The 13342-nt window shown below is 53.5% G+C and overlaps 1 pseudogene; it reads left to right on the top strand.

Moving 5' to 3' along the window:
• The first annotated feature begins 566 nt into the window (after nt 1-566).
• Nucleotides 567-12806, top strand: LOC135566839 (uncharacterized; annotated as a pseudogene).
• Nucleotides 12807-13342: the final 536 nt, after the last annotated feature.

Raw genomic sequence — 13342 nt, 5'->3', positions numbered from 1 at the left:
CTCTATGCCCCCCACCCCACCCACCCTACTGGGCAGCCCTGGCACGGCACAGTCTGCTGGCTGGCTTGGCTACGCGCAGTCTTGGCTGGCTGGCTTGGCACGGCACAGTCTGCTGGCTGGCTTGGCTTGGCACGGCGAGTCTGCTGGCTTGGCACGCGCAGTTCGCTGGCTTGGCAAGTCTGCTGGCTTGGCTTGGCACGGGCGCAGTCTGCTGGCTTGGCTTGGCACGGGCGCAGTCTGCTGGCTTGGCTTGGCACGGCGCAGTCTGCTGGCTTGGCTTGGCACGGCGCAGTCTGCCGCTGGCTTGGCTTGGCACGGGCGCAGTCTGCTGGCTTGGTGGAATGTTGACAATGTAATATACGATGACATCCTGATAATCAATCTGCAGTGTTCTCTCTCGCCTGCCTTTCACTTTCTCTCTCTCGTCTCCTTTGCTCTCTTCACGACAACAGGAGCAAATCATTGAATGATATCAGGCGGTTCCCTGCCGCCACGCAAGTGGTGCGCCAGGTTTCTGAGGGTGGCATGGAGCTGAGCCCTGCGCCGTGAGCCAAGACCAGCTGCAGATGGTCAGAGCCCGGTCCACGGTGAGTGAGGCCATGGGCACAACGTGAGTCCACACACACTTGCATCCATTACCTGTCCCATCCTGACCAGTAGAACTAGTCACCTGTCCCATCCTGACCGGTAGAACTAGTCACCTGTCCCATCCTGACTAGTCACCTGTCCCATCCTGACCGGTAGAACTAGTCACCTGTCCCGCCCTGACCGGTAGAACTGACCTGTCCCGCCCCTGACCGAGAACTAGTCACCTGTCCTGCCCTGACCGGTAGAACTAGTCACCTGTCCCGCCTGACCGCAGAACTCCCTGACCGGTAGAACTAGTCACCTGTCCCGCCCTGACCAGAACTCCCTGTCCCGCCTGACCGTAGAACTAGTCACCTGTCCCGCCCTGACCGGTAGAACTAGTCACCTGTCCCGCCCTGAAGAACCACCTGTCCTCGCCCCCTGAACTAGTCACCCGTCCCGCCCCGAGGTCACCTGTCCCCGCCCCTGACCGGTAGAACTAGTCACCTGTCCCGCCTGACCGGGAACTAGTCACCTGTCCCGCCCCGACCGGCAGAACTAGTCACCTGTCCCGCCCCCTGACCGGGAACTAGTCACCTGGGCCTTAGAACTAGTCACCTGTCCCGCCCCGACCGGAAAACCATCCCTGGGTAGAACTAGTCACCTTCCCGCCCTGACTAGTCACCTGTCCCGCCTTAGAACTCCTGACCGTAGAACTAGTCACCCCCTGGTCAGGTCTTCACCTGTTCCGCCCTGACTAGGTAATTGGTGTTTAAAACCACCACCCCCTGGAGGTCTTCACCGGTTAATTGAAAACCACACCCCCTGGAGGTCACTGGGTTAATTGCCTGAGGTAAAACTGAGGGCTCACTGGGTTAATTGGTGTTTAAAACCACACCCCCTGGAGGTCTTCACTGGGTTAATTGCGTTTTAAAACCACACCTCTGGAGGTCTTCACTGGGTTAATTGGTGTTTAAAACCACACCCCTGGAGGTCTTCACTGGGTTAATTGGTGTTTAAAACCACACCCCCTGAGGTCTTCACTGGGTTAATTGGTGTTTAAAACCACACCCTGGAGGTCTTCACTGGGTAATTGGTGTTTAAAACCACACCCCCTGGAGGTCTGTTTAAAAACCACACCCTCTGGAGGTCTTCTGGGTTAATTGGTGTTTGCAAAAACTTAATTGGTGTTTAAAACCACACCCCGGAGGTCTGAGGTCTAAAACCACACTGGGTTAATTGGTGTTTAAAAACCACACTCCTGGAGGTTCACCGGGTTAATTGTTGCCGCTACAAATGAATTCAACAGCAGTTCTTGTCTCTGTCGTGATTCATCTTGTTTTTAAGTGTTTCCCTACCTCCTGTCAGGACCTGACCGAGTGGAAGCTCCGGGGCGGCACAGGTCTACCTGTGACCTGCGGAGGAAGATGCAGGAGAGGGATAACATCGTCCTGATGGCCACCCAGGGGTCGGTACAGTCGGGACGCTCAAGAGTCTGCAAGAGGACCGGTAAGGGGACGGACATGGAAGACAGACTTAAAGAGGGATAACATCGTCCTGATGGCCAACACTTCCACACTGCCCCTACTGGATGGTATCGCGCCGTCCCAACCTTCGCCGCTCTCTCCCGCTACTCTCCTTCCATCCTATCATCTCTTCCTCTGCTCAAACCTTCTCCAACCTATCTCCTGATTCTGCCTCCCAACCCTCCTCTCCTCCTTTCTGCATCCTTTGACTCTCTATGTCCCCTATCCTCCAGGCCGGCTCGGTCCTCCTCCGGCCCCGTGGCTCGCCGACTCCATTGCGAGCTCACAGAACAGGGGCTCCGGGCAGCCGAGCGGAAATGGAGAAAACTCGTCTCCCTGCGGACCCAGCATCCTTTCTTACCCCTCCTCTCTACATTTTCCTCTTCTGTCTCTGCTGCTAAAGCCACTTTCTACCACTCTAAATTCCAAGCATCAGCCTCTTAACCCTAGGAAGCTCTTTGCCACCTTCCCCACTCCTGAACCCCCCCTCCCTCTCTGCAGATGACTTCGTCAACCATTTTGAAAAGAAGGTCGACGACATCCGATCCTCGCTTGCTAAGTCAAACGACACCGCTGGGTTCTGCCCACACTGCCCTACCCCGTGCTCTGACCTCTTTCTCCCCTCTCCCAGATGAAATCCGCCTGTGACGGCCGGCCGCCCAACAACCTGCCCGCTGACCCCTATCCCTCCTCTCTCTCCAGACCATTTCCGTGACCTTCTCCCCTTACCTCACCTCGCCATCAACTCATCCCTGACCGCTGGCCGCTCCCTCCCGTCTTCAAGAGAGCGAGAGTTGCACTTTCTGAAAAACCTACACTCGATCCCTCCGATGTCAACAACTACAGACCAGTATCCCTTCTTTTCTTTTCTCTCCAAAACTCTTGAACGTGCCGCCCTTGGCCAGCTCTCCGCCATCTCTCTCAGAATGACCTTCTTGATCCAAATCAGTCAGGTTTCAAGACTAGTCATTCAACTGAGACTGCTCTCTCTGTATCACGGAGGCGCTCCGCACTGCTAAAGCTTAACTCTCTCCTCTGCTCTCATCCTTCTAGACTCTATCGGCCCTTCGATACTGTGAACCATCAGATCCTCCTCTCCACCTCTCCGAGTTGGGCATCTCGGCGCGGCCCGCCCACGCTGGATTGCGTCCTACCTGACAGGTCGCTCCTACCAGGTGGCGTGCGAGAATCTGTCTCCTCACCACGCGCTCTCACTACTGGCGTCCCCAGGGCTCTGTTCTAGGCCCTCTCCTATTCTCGCTATACACCAAGTCACTTGGCTCTGTCATAACCTCACATGGTCTCTCCTATCATTGCTATGCAGACGACACACAATTAATCTTTCTCCTTTCCCCTTCTGACGACCAGGTGGCGAATCGCATCTCTGCATGTCTGGCAGACATATCAGTGTGGGATGACGGATCACCACCCCAAGCTGAACTCGGCAAGACGGGAGCTGCTCTTCCTCCCGGGGAAGGACTGCCTGTTCCATGATCTCATGCCATCACGGTTGACAACTCCATTGTGTCCTCCTCCTCCCAGAGCGCTAAGAACCTTTGGGCGTGATCCTGACAACACCCTGTCGTTCTCAACAACATCAAGGCGGGTGGCCCGTTCCTGTAGGTTCATGCTCTACAACATCCGCAGAGTACGACCCCTGCCTCACAGAGGAAGCGCAGGTCCTAATCCAGGCACTTGTCATCTCCTGGCCTGGATTACTGCAACTCGATAGTTGGCTGGGCTCCCTGCCTCGTGCCATTAAACCCCTACAACTCATCCAGAACGCCGCAGCCCGTCTGGTGTCTCAACCTTCCCAAGTTCTCACGTCACCCGCTCCTCCGCCTCTCCACTGGCTTCCAGTTGAAGTCGCATCCGCTACAAGACCATGGTGCTTGCTTCACGGAGCTGTGAGGGGAACGGCACCAGTACCCAGGCTCTGATCAGGCCCTACACTCCAAACAAGGGCACTGCGTTCATCCACCTCTGGCCTGCTCGCCTCCCTACCACTGAGGAAGCACAGTTCCCGCCTCAGCCCAGTCAAAAACTGTTCCGCTGCTCTGGCCCCCCAATGGTGGAACAAACTCCCCTCACGACGCCAGACAGCGGAGCCAATCACCACCTTCCGAGACACCTGAAACCCCACCTCTTTAAGGAATACCTAGATAGGATAAAGTAACTCTTCTCACCACCCCCTTAAAAGATTTAGATGCACTATTGTAAAGTGGCAGTTCCACTGGATGTCATAAGGTGAACGCACCAATTTGTAAGTCGCTCTGGATAAGAGCGTCTGCTAAATGACTTAAATGTAAATGTTAAATCACTTTATAGTAGTGTGGGTGTGTGTGTGTGGGTGTATGTGGATGTGTGTGTGTGTGTGTATGCCCACCCATTCTGCTGTGACATGATCATCACTATTCATATGTTTCCTCTCTTCATCTGGTATCACAGGGAAGAGGATGAGGAGTCCCTATGCAGCAATGGCCACAAGGTCTCTCCGTCCAGCTCGTTCAAGGAGGGTTCCCTGGTGCTACGACCCCACACCAGAGCTCCGCTGGCCCACAGCTCCTCCGTGGAGTCACCCTATAGCCCCGTAGCGTCGGAACCCTTCACCGCCCCCAGCGTAACCCTCCAGGGACCCGGAGCCGTGCCCCAATCAGAGCCCCTCGTCCTAGGGGGGAGGAGTCACACACCGGTAGAGCCAGACGGAGCTGGAGGATTGGTCACTTTCCCCAACTCTGCCTCTCCCATCTCCTCCCAGACCATCTCTAGCCCAGCTCTCTTCATCTCCACTGGACGAGACCACAACGTCTCCTTGCTCTCAAACGGGATCCCGACGACCCTCCCTGGATCTAGCTCCAGTCTTACTATTGGTACCAGTTCTTCTCTAACTACCTCTGACCCGGTGAACGGTACCGGCTCTAACCTAACCAGCGGTACCGGCTCTAACCTAACCAGCGGAACCGGCCCCTGTGCCTCCATGGACATCCCAGACCACGCCCTCCTCTCTACTGTAGAGTCCCTGACCTCGGTGGGAGCCCCGGGTCATGTCTCAGCTCCCCAGCAGCAGGAGCTTCCCTCTACAGGTACAGCTCCAGGGCTCCGGGAGGAAGAGGAAGGGGAGGGGCATCTGCCTCTCTCCCAGGGGATACCGCCGGTCTGAGGGCTCTTCGTCCTGCCTCTCTGCCGGCTTCACCCCCGACCGTTTGGAGCCAAGTCCTCCAGAGTGTCCTCGCTACCCAGGCTCTACAATGTGAGGAATGCCTCTGGCCCCCACCCTCCCCGTCTCTCCCTCTTTCTGTCTCTGTGTGACTAATGCCCCTTCATCTGTACAGTGTTTCAGTACCTCTGTCCCCCTCCCTCTGTCCCCCTCCCTCTGTCTCTGTGTGACTAATGCCCCCTCCCTCTGTCTCTCCCTCCCTCTGTCTCTGTGACTAATGCCCCTTTAATTTGTACAGTGTGTTTCAGTACCTCTGTCCCTCCCTCCCTCTGTCCCTCCCTCCCTCTATCCCCCCTCCCTCTGTCCCCCTCCTCTGTCTCTCTGTGATTAATGCCCCCTTCATTTGTACAGTGTGTTTCAGTACCTCTGTCCCCCTCCCTCTGTCTCTCTGTGACTAATGCCCCCTCCCTCTGTCCCTCCCTCCCTCTGTCCCCCCTCCTCTGTCTCTGTGACTAATGCCCCCTTCATTTGTACAGTGTGTTTCAGTATTATTCAGTTCTTCTGCAGGTTGTACACTACGTCTCTTGTGATTGGATGCTCCCGTGTTCACTGTCTGTATCTAAATACTACTGCCTCCCTTCAATGTGTGCTTGGTACTTGTAGTTCTCCTTGGTAGTAAGTGGAGGGAGAGGTGTTTGTGGTCTTTGTACTTGTAGTTCTCCCTGGTAGTGTGTGGGTGGTCTTGGTACTTGTAGTTCTTCTTGGTAGTATGTGGAGGGAGAATTGTGTGTGGTCTTGGTACTTGTAGTCCTCCTTGGTAGTAAGTGGAAGGAGGTGTGTGTGTTCTTGTAGTTCTCCTTGGTAGTATGTAGAGGGAGAGGTGTGTGTGGTCTTGTTACCGTGTGCTTCCTGATCCTCTTCCATCTCCTATGAATAATGCAGTAGTATAACAGACTGCTGGCTGACTCACTGCCCAGCCTGAGGCCCAATGGCACCCTAATCCCTATATAGGGCGGCAGGTAGCCTAGTGGTTAGAGGGGGCGGCAGGTAGCCTAGTGGTTAGAGGGGGCGGCAGGTAGCCTAGTGGTTAGAGGGAGGCGGCAGGTAGCCTGAGTGGTTAGAGGGGGCGGCAGGTAGCCTAGTGGTTAGAGGGGCGGCAGGTAGCCTAGTGGTTAGAGGGGCGGCAGGTAGCCTAGTGGTTAGAGGGGGCGGCAGGTAGCCTAGTGGTTAGAGCGTTGGGCCAGCAGCCTCTTTCCTGTATAGGGCGGCAGGGTAGCCTAGTGGTTAGAGCGTTGGGCCTGCAGCCTGTTCCCTATATAGGGCGGCAGGTAGCCTAGTGGTTAGAGGGGGCGGCAGGTAGCCTAGTGGTTAGAGGGGGCGGCAGGTAGCCTAGTGGTTAGAGGGGGCGGCAGGTAGCCTAGTGGTTAGAGGGGGCGGCAGGTAGCCTAGTGGTTAGAGGGGGCGGCAGGTAGCCTGTTCCCTATATAGGGACGCAGGTAGCCTAGTGGTTAGAGCGTTGGGCCTGCACCCTGTTCCCTATATAGGGCCGCAGGTAGCCTAGTGGTTAGAGGGGCTGGCAGGTAGCCTAGTGGTTAGAGGGGCGGCAGGTAGCCTAGCGGTTAGAGGGGCCGGCAGGTAGCCTAGCGGTTAGAGGGGGCCGGCAGGTAGCCTAGCGGTTAGAGGGGCCGCAGGTAGCCTAGCGGTTAGAGGGGGCCGCAGGTAGCCTAGCGGTTAGAGGGGCCGCAGGTAGCCTAGCGGTTAGAGGGGGCCGCAGGTAGCCTAGCGGTTAGAGGGGGCAGGTAGCCTGGCGGTTAGAGGGGCCGCAGGTAGCCTAGCGGTTAGAGGGGGCCATGCAGGTAGCCTAGCGGTTAGAGGGGCCGCAGGTAGCCTAGCGGTTAGAGGGGGCCGCAGGTAGCCTAGCGGTTAGAGGGGGCAGGTAGCCTAGCGGTTAGAGGGGGCGGCAGGTAGCCTAGCGGTTAGAGGGGGCGGCAGGTAGCCTAGCGGTTAGAGGGGGCGGCAGGTAGCCTAGCGGTTAGAGCGTTGGGCCAGCACCCTGTTCCCTATATAGGGCGGCAGGTAGCCTAGCGGTTAGAGCGTTGGTCCAGCACCCTGTTCCCTATATAGGGCGGCAGGTAGCCTAGTGGTTAGAGCGTTGTGCTAGTGACAGGTAGCCTAGTGGTTAGAGCGTTGGGCCAGCACCCTGTTCCCTATATAGGGCCGCAGGTAGCCTAGTGGTTAGAGCGTTGGGCCAGCAGCCTGTTCCCTATATAGAGCGGCAGGTAGCCCAGTGGTTAGAGGGGGCGGCAGGTAGCCTAGTGGTTAGAGCGTTGGGCCAGCACCCTGTTCCCTATATAGGGCGGCAGGTAGCCTAGTGGTTAGAGCGTTGGGCCTGCAGCCTGTTCCCTATATAGGGCGGCAGGTAGCCTAGTGGTTAGAGGGGGCGGCAGGTAGCCTAGTGGTTAGAGGGGCCGACAGGTAGCCTAGCGGTTAGAGGGGCCGGCAGGTAGCCTAGCGGTTAGAGGGGCCGGCAGGTAGCCTAGCGGTTAGAGGGGGCCGGGCAGGTAGCCTAGCGGTTAGAGGGCCGGGCAGGTAGCCTAGCGGTTAGAGGGGCCGGCAGGTAGCCTAGCGGTTAGAGGGGCGGCAGGTAGCCCCTGGTTAGAGGGCGGCAGGTAGCCTAGCGGTTAGAGGGGCGGCAGGTAGCCTAGCGGTTAGAGGGGCGGCAGGTAGCCTAGCGGTTAGAGGGGGCGGCAGGTAGCCTAGCGGTTAGAGGGGGCGGCAGGTAGCCTAGCGGTTAGAGGGGGCGGCAGTAGCCTAGCGGTTAGAGGGGCGGCAGGTAGCCTAGCGGTTAGAGGGGCGACAGGTAGCCTAGCGGTTAGAGGGGGCGGCAGGTAGCCTAGCGGTTAGAGGGGGCGGCAGGTAGCCTAGCGGTTAGAGGGGGCGGCAGGTAGCCTAGCGGTTAGAGGGGGCGGCAGGTAGCCTAGCGGTTAGAGGGGGCGGCAGGTAGCCTAGCGGTTAGAGCGTTGGGCCGGTAACCGAAAGGTCGCTGGTGTCAATACCCGAGCAGACCAGGTGAAAAACCTGTCAATGTGCCCTTGAGCAAAGCACTTCATCCTAATTTTCTCCAGGGACACAACACATTACACTGCACCTATCATACTACTATGACTGACCCTGTAAAACAACACCTGTCATACTACTATGACTGACCCTGTAAAACAACACCTATCGTACTACTATGACTGACCCTGTAAAACTCTGCCCTGTCTTCTACCTACAGTTGGAGAAGACTGCTCCCACCCGCCCCCAGAAAATGGTCACTATCTCAGAGGTCGCTGTCAGGGCTCAGCCCTGGGCCACAGCCAATCAGAGCAGTGTGAACCAGGAAGTAGAGGACGGTGGGAGTCAGACCCAGCCCTCCATCCTGAAGACCAGAGGGGTTCCTGGACCTGCCACCCACCCCAAACCCTTACCCCCTTCTCTCCTGCCCAGCCTCCCTGTCTCAGTCAGACAGAATGGCTCTGTCCAGGTGAGCTCAACAGTCTGTTACCTGTGTAACACATCATCTGTACCTGCCCGTCTCTCTCTGAGCACGTCCTGTCATAATTAGGGCCAGAGTTTTACCCAACTTTTTATTTCACCTTTTATTTAACCCAGGTAGGGCCAGTTGAGAACAAGTTCTCATTTACAACTGCGACCTGGTCAAGATAAAGAAAAGCAGTGCGATACAGAGTAACACATTGAATAAACAAACGTAGTCAATAACACAATAGGAAAGTCAGTGTTTGCACATGAGGTAGGACAAGGGAGGGAAGGCAATAAAGAGGCCACTGTGGTGAAAAAATTACAATATAGCAATTACACTGGAGTGGTAGATGTTGCAGAAGATATATGTGCAAGTAGAGATACTGGGGTGCAAAGGAGCATAATACAAATTTGGGGATGAGGTAGTTGGTTGGGCTATTTACAGATTAGCTGTGTAGAGGTGAGCTGCTCTGACAGCTGATGCTTAAAGTTAGTGAGGGAGATATGAGTCTCCAGCTGCAGTGATTTTTTGCAGTTCGTTCCAGTCATTGGCAGCAGAGAACTGGAAGGAAAGGCGGCCAAAGGAGGAATTGGCTTTGGAGGTGACCAGTGAGATATACCTGCTGGAGCGCGTGCTATGGTGACCAATGAGCTGAGATAAGGCGGGGCTTTACCTAGCATAGACTTATAGATGACCTGGAGCCAGTGGGTTTGGTGACAAATATGTAGCGAGGGCCTGCGTGAGCGTACAGGTCGCAGTGGTGTGTAGTATATGGGGCTTTGGTGACAAAACGGATGACATTGTGAAAGACTGCATCCAGTTTGCTGAGTAGAGTGTTGGAGGCTATTTTATAGATGACATCACCGAAGTCGAGGATCGGTAGGATGGTCAGTCGGTAGGATGGTCAGAGGGTATGTTTGGCAGCATGAGTGTAGGATGCTTTGTTGCGAAATAGGAAGCCAATTCTAGATTTAATTTTGGATTGGAGATGTGTAAGATGTTTAATGTGAATCTGGAAGGAGAGTTTAGTCTAACCAGACATCTAGGTATTTGTAGTTGGTATTTGGTAGACATATATTTGTAGACATATTCTAAGTCCGAACGGTCCAGAGTAGTGATGCTAGACGGGCGGGCAGTGATCGGTTGAAGAGCATGCGTTTAGTTTTACTTGCATTTAAGAGCAGTTGGAGGCCACGGAAGGAGAGTTGTATGGCATTGAAGCTCGTCTGGAGGTTATTTAACAGTGTCCAACGAAGGGCCAGAGGTATACAGAATGGTGTCGTCTGCGTCAAGGTGGATCAGAGAATCACCAGCAGCAGAGCGACATCATTGATATATACAGAGAGAAATAGTCGGCTGATAACTGAACCCTGAGGCACCCCCATACAGACTGCCAGTGGTCCGGACAACGGACTCTCCGATTTTACACACTGAACTCTATCAGAGAAGTAGTTGGTGAGGCAGTCATTTGAGAAACCAAGGCTGTTGTCTGCCAATAAGAATGTGGTAATTGACAGTCGGAAAGCCTTGGCCAGGTCAAGGAATACGGCTGCACAGTTCTCTTATCGATGGCGTGTTTATGATATCATTTAGACCTTGAGCGTGGCTGAGGTGCACCCCGTGACCAGCTCTGAAACCAGATTGCATAGCGGGAAGGTACGGTGAGATTCGAAATGGTTGGTAATCTGTTGACTTGGCTTTGAAGACCTTCCAGAGGCAGGGTAGGATAGATATAGGTCTGTATCAGTTTGGGTCTTGAGTGTCTTCCCCCCTTTGAAGAGGGGATGACCGGGAGGTTTCAATCTTTGGGGATCTCAGATGATATGAAAGAGGTTGAACAGGCTAGTAATAGGGGTTGCAACAATTGCGGCGGATAATTTTAAAAAGAGAGGGTCTAGATTGTCTAGCCCGGCTGATTTGTAAGGGGTCCAGATTTTGCAGCTCTTTCAGAACATCCGCTTTTTGGGTGAAGGGGAAATGGGGAGGCTTGGGCTAGTTGCTGTGGGGATGCAGAGCTGTTGACCGGTATAGGGGTAGCCAGGTGGAAAGCAGCCGTAGAAAAATGTTTATTGAAATTGTCTATCGTAGTGTTATCGGCGGTGACGGTGTTTCCTAGACTCAGTGCAGTGGGCAGCTGGGAGGAGGTGTTCTTATTCTCCATGGACTTTACAGTGTCCCAGAACTTTTTAGAGTTAGTGTTGCAGGGAAGCAAATTTCTGCTTGAAAAAGCTAGCCTTGGCTTTTCTAACTGCCTGTGTATAACGGTTTCTCAGTGCAGTGGCAGCTGCATGGACTTTAGGTTCCCTGAACTTTTTCAGAGTTTGTGCTACAGGATGCTAATTTCTGTTAAAAGGCTAGCCTTTGCTTTCCTAACTGCCTGTGTATATTTGGTTCCTAACTTCCTGAAAAGTTGCATCTCGCGGGGCTATTCGATGCTAATGCAGTAAACACAGGATGTTTTTGTGCTGGTCGAGGCAGTCAGGTCTGGAGTGAACCAAGGGCTATATCTGTTCCTAGTTTTACATTTTTTGAACGGGGCATGCTTATTTAAGTTGGTGAGAAGTCTTTTAAAGAATAACCAGGTATCCTCTACTGACGGGTTGAGGTCAATATCCTTACAGGAGACCCGGGCCAGGTCGATTAGAAAAACCTGCTCTCAGAAGTGTTTCAGAGTGTTTGACAGTGATGAGTGGAGGTCGCTTGACTGCAGACTCATTACGGGATGCAGGCAATGAGGCAGTGGTCACTGAGATCCCTGGTTGAAGACAGTAGAGGTATATTTAGAGAGCAGGTTGGTCAGGATATCTATGAGGGTGCCCGTGTTTACGGATTTGGAGTTGCACCTTGTAGGGTAATTGATAATTTGTGTAAGATTGAGAGTATCTAGTTTAGATTGCAGGACGTTCAGATTGTCCCAGTTTAGGTCACCTAACAGTACGAGCTCTGAAGATAGATGGGGGGGAAATCAATTCACCTCTGGTGTCCAGAGCACAGCTGGGGGCAGAAGGTGGTCTATATAGCAAGCAGCAACGGTGAGAGACTTTTTTTCTGAAAAGGTGGCGTTTTTAAAAGTAGAAGCTTGAATTGTTTGGGCACAGACCTGGATAGCATGAGATTTGAACTCTAGGCTAGATCTGCAGTAGATTGCAACTCCGCCCCTTTGGCAGTTCTATCTTGTTGGAAAATGTTATTATAGTTAGGATGGAAATTTCAGGGTTTTTGTCTTCCTAAGCCAGGATTGACACGGCTAGGACTTATCAGGGTGGGCAGAGTGTGCTGAAGCAGCGAATAAAACAAACTTAGGAGGAGGCTTCTGATGTTAACATGAACCAAAGGCTTTACGGTTACAAGTTAACAGATGAGAGCACCTGGGGAATGGGAGTGGAGCTAGGGGCTGTAAGGCCTGGGTTAAATCTCATCACTAGAGGAGGAGTAGGGTAAGGGTATGGCTAAAGGCTATAAGAACTGGTCGTCTAGTGTGTTGGAACATAGTAAAAGGAGCAGGTTTCTGGGAGCTGAAGAATAGATTCAAGGCATAATATACAGACAAGGATGTTCAAGGATGTGAACACAATGGAGGTAAACCCTAGGCATTGTGTGATGAGGTTTTGTCTCTAGAGACACCATTTAAACCAGGTGGGGAGGTGGAACAGGGTTGAACCTGCCCGTGTGTGTGCAAGGTTGAACCTGTGTGTGTGTGTGTGTGTGTGGGGGGGTGCAGGGTTGAACCTGTGTGTGTGGGGGTGCAGGGTTGAACCTGTGTGTGTGTGCAGGGTTGAACCTGTGTGTGTGTGTGTGTGTGTGTGTGTGTGGGGGGGTGCAGGGTTGAACCTGTGTGTGCCAGGGGTGGGGGGGGGGGGGTCTGGTTTCGTGGCACATCGAATCTCCAGGTGTCACCTTCACCTTGTGTCTCCTCCTCAGGTACGTCACAGTGACAGAGTGAGTCTCACCTTGAAGATTAACAGTCGACCACACTTTGGTTTCAACACTCACTGGGACTCGACAGGAGCAAGAGTCGGAGGCATCCAACCAGGTGAGAGTCCTCCTTCAGGGATGGATGGGGACACGTATGTCCTGTGTACAGTGTTGTTGTTAGCATTGGTTGTAATCCAATAAGAGTTTAGTAGGTAAGATGTCAACAGAAATGTAGTTGTAATCCAATGAGAGCTTAGTAGGTAAGATGTCAACAGAAATGTAGCAACAACAGTAAGTAATGGATGAATAGAAGTTTGAACAAACAGATGAATATTTATCTTTTTGGGGGGGGGATATGTTTTAGTCTAAAGGTGTCTTGGTGCTAGAAACGGTTGAATTGACTGTGGCTGGGTCGTTAGTGAGGACATAATGGTTGTTCCTTCGATGTCCATTACCTACAGTACAGGGAGATATTCATGAATGTGTAAACAGACCTGTGAGAGGTGTGACTTACCCTGCAACAGAGACCTAGTCAGAACCCCTCTGGATATCTGTAATCTATAACCTTACTGTTCCTCGGTCAGGTGTGGCTGGAAATACCATCTACTACTGGCCTGTAGCTCCTCTCTCTCCTGCCCTGTAGCTCCTCTCTCT

This window comes from Oncorhynchus nerka, unplaced genomic scaffold (assembly GCF_034236695.1).
Source record: "Oncorhynchus nerka isolate Pitt River unplaced genomic scaffold, Oner_Uvic_2.0 unplaced_scaffold_3133, whole genome shotgun sequence".
NCBI lineage: Eukaryota > Metazoa > Chordata > Actinopteri > Salmoniformes > Salmonidae > Oncorhynchus > Oncorhynchus nerka.
The sequence above is the reverse complement of the archived record's forward strand: the minus strand, read 5'-3'. Positions and strand labels throughout refer to the sequence as shown.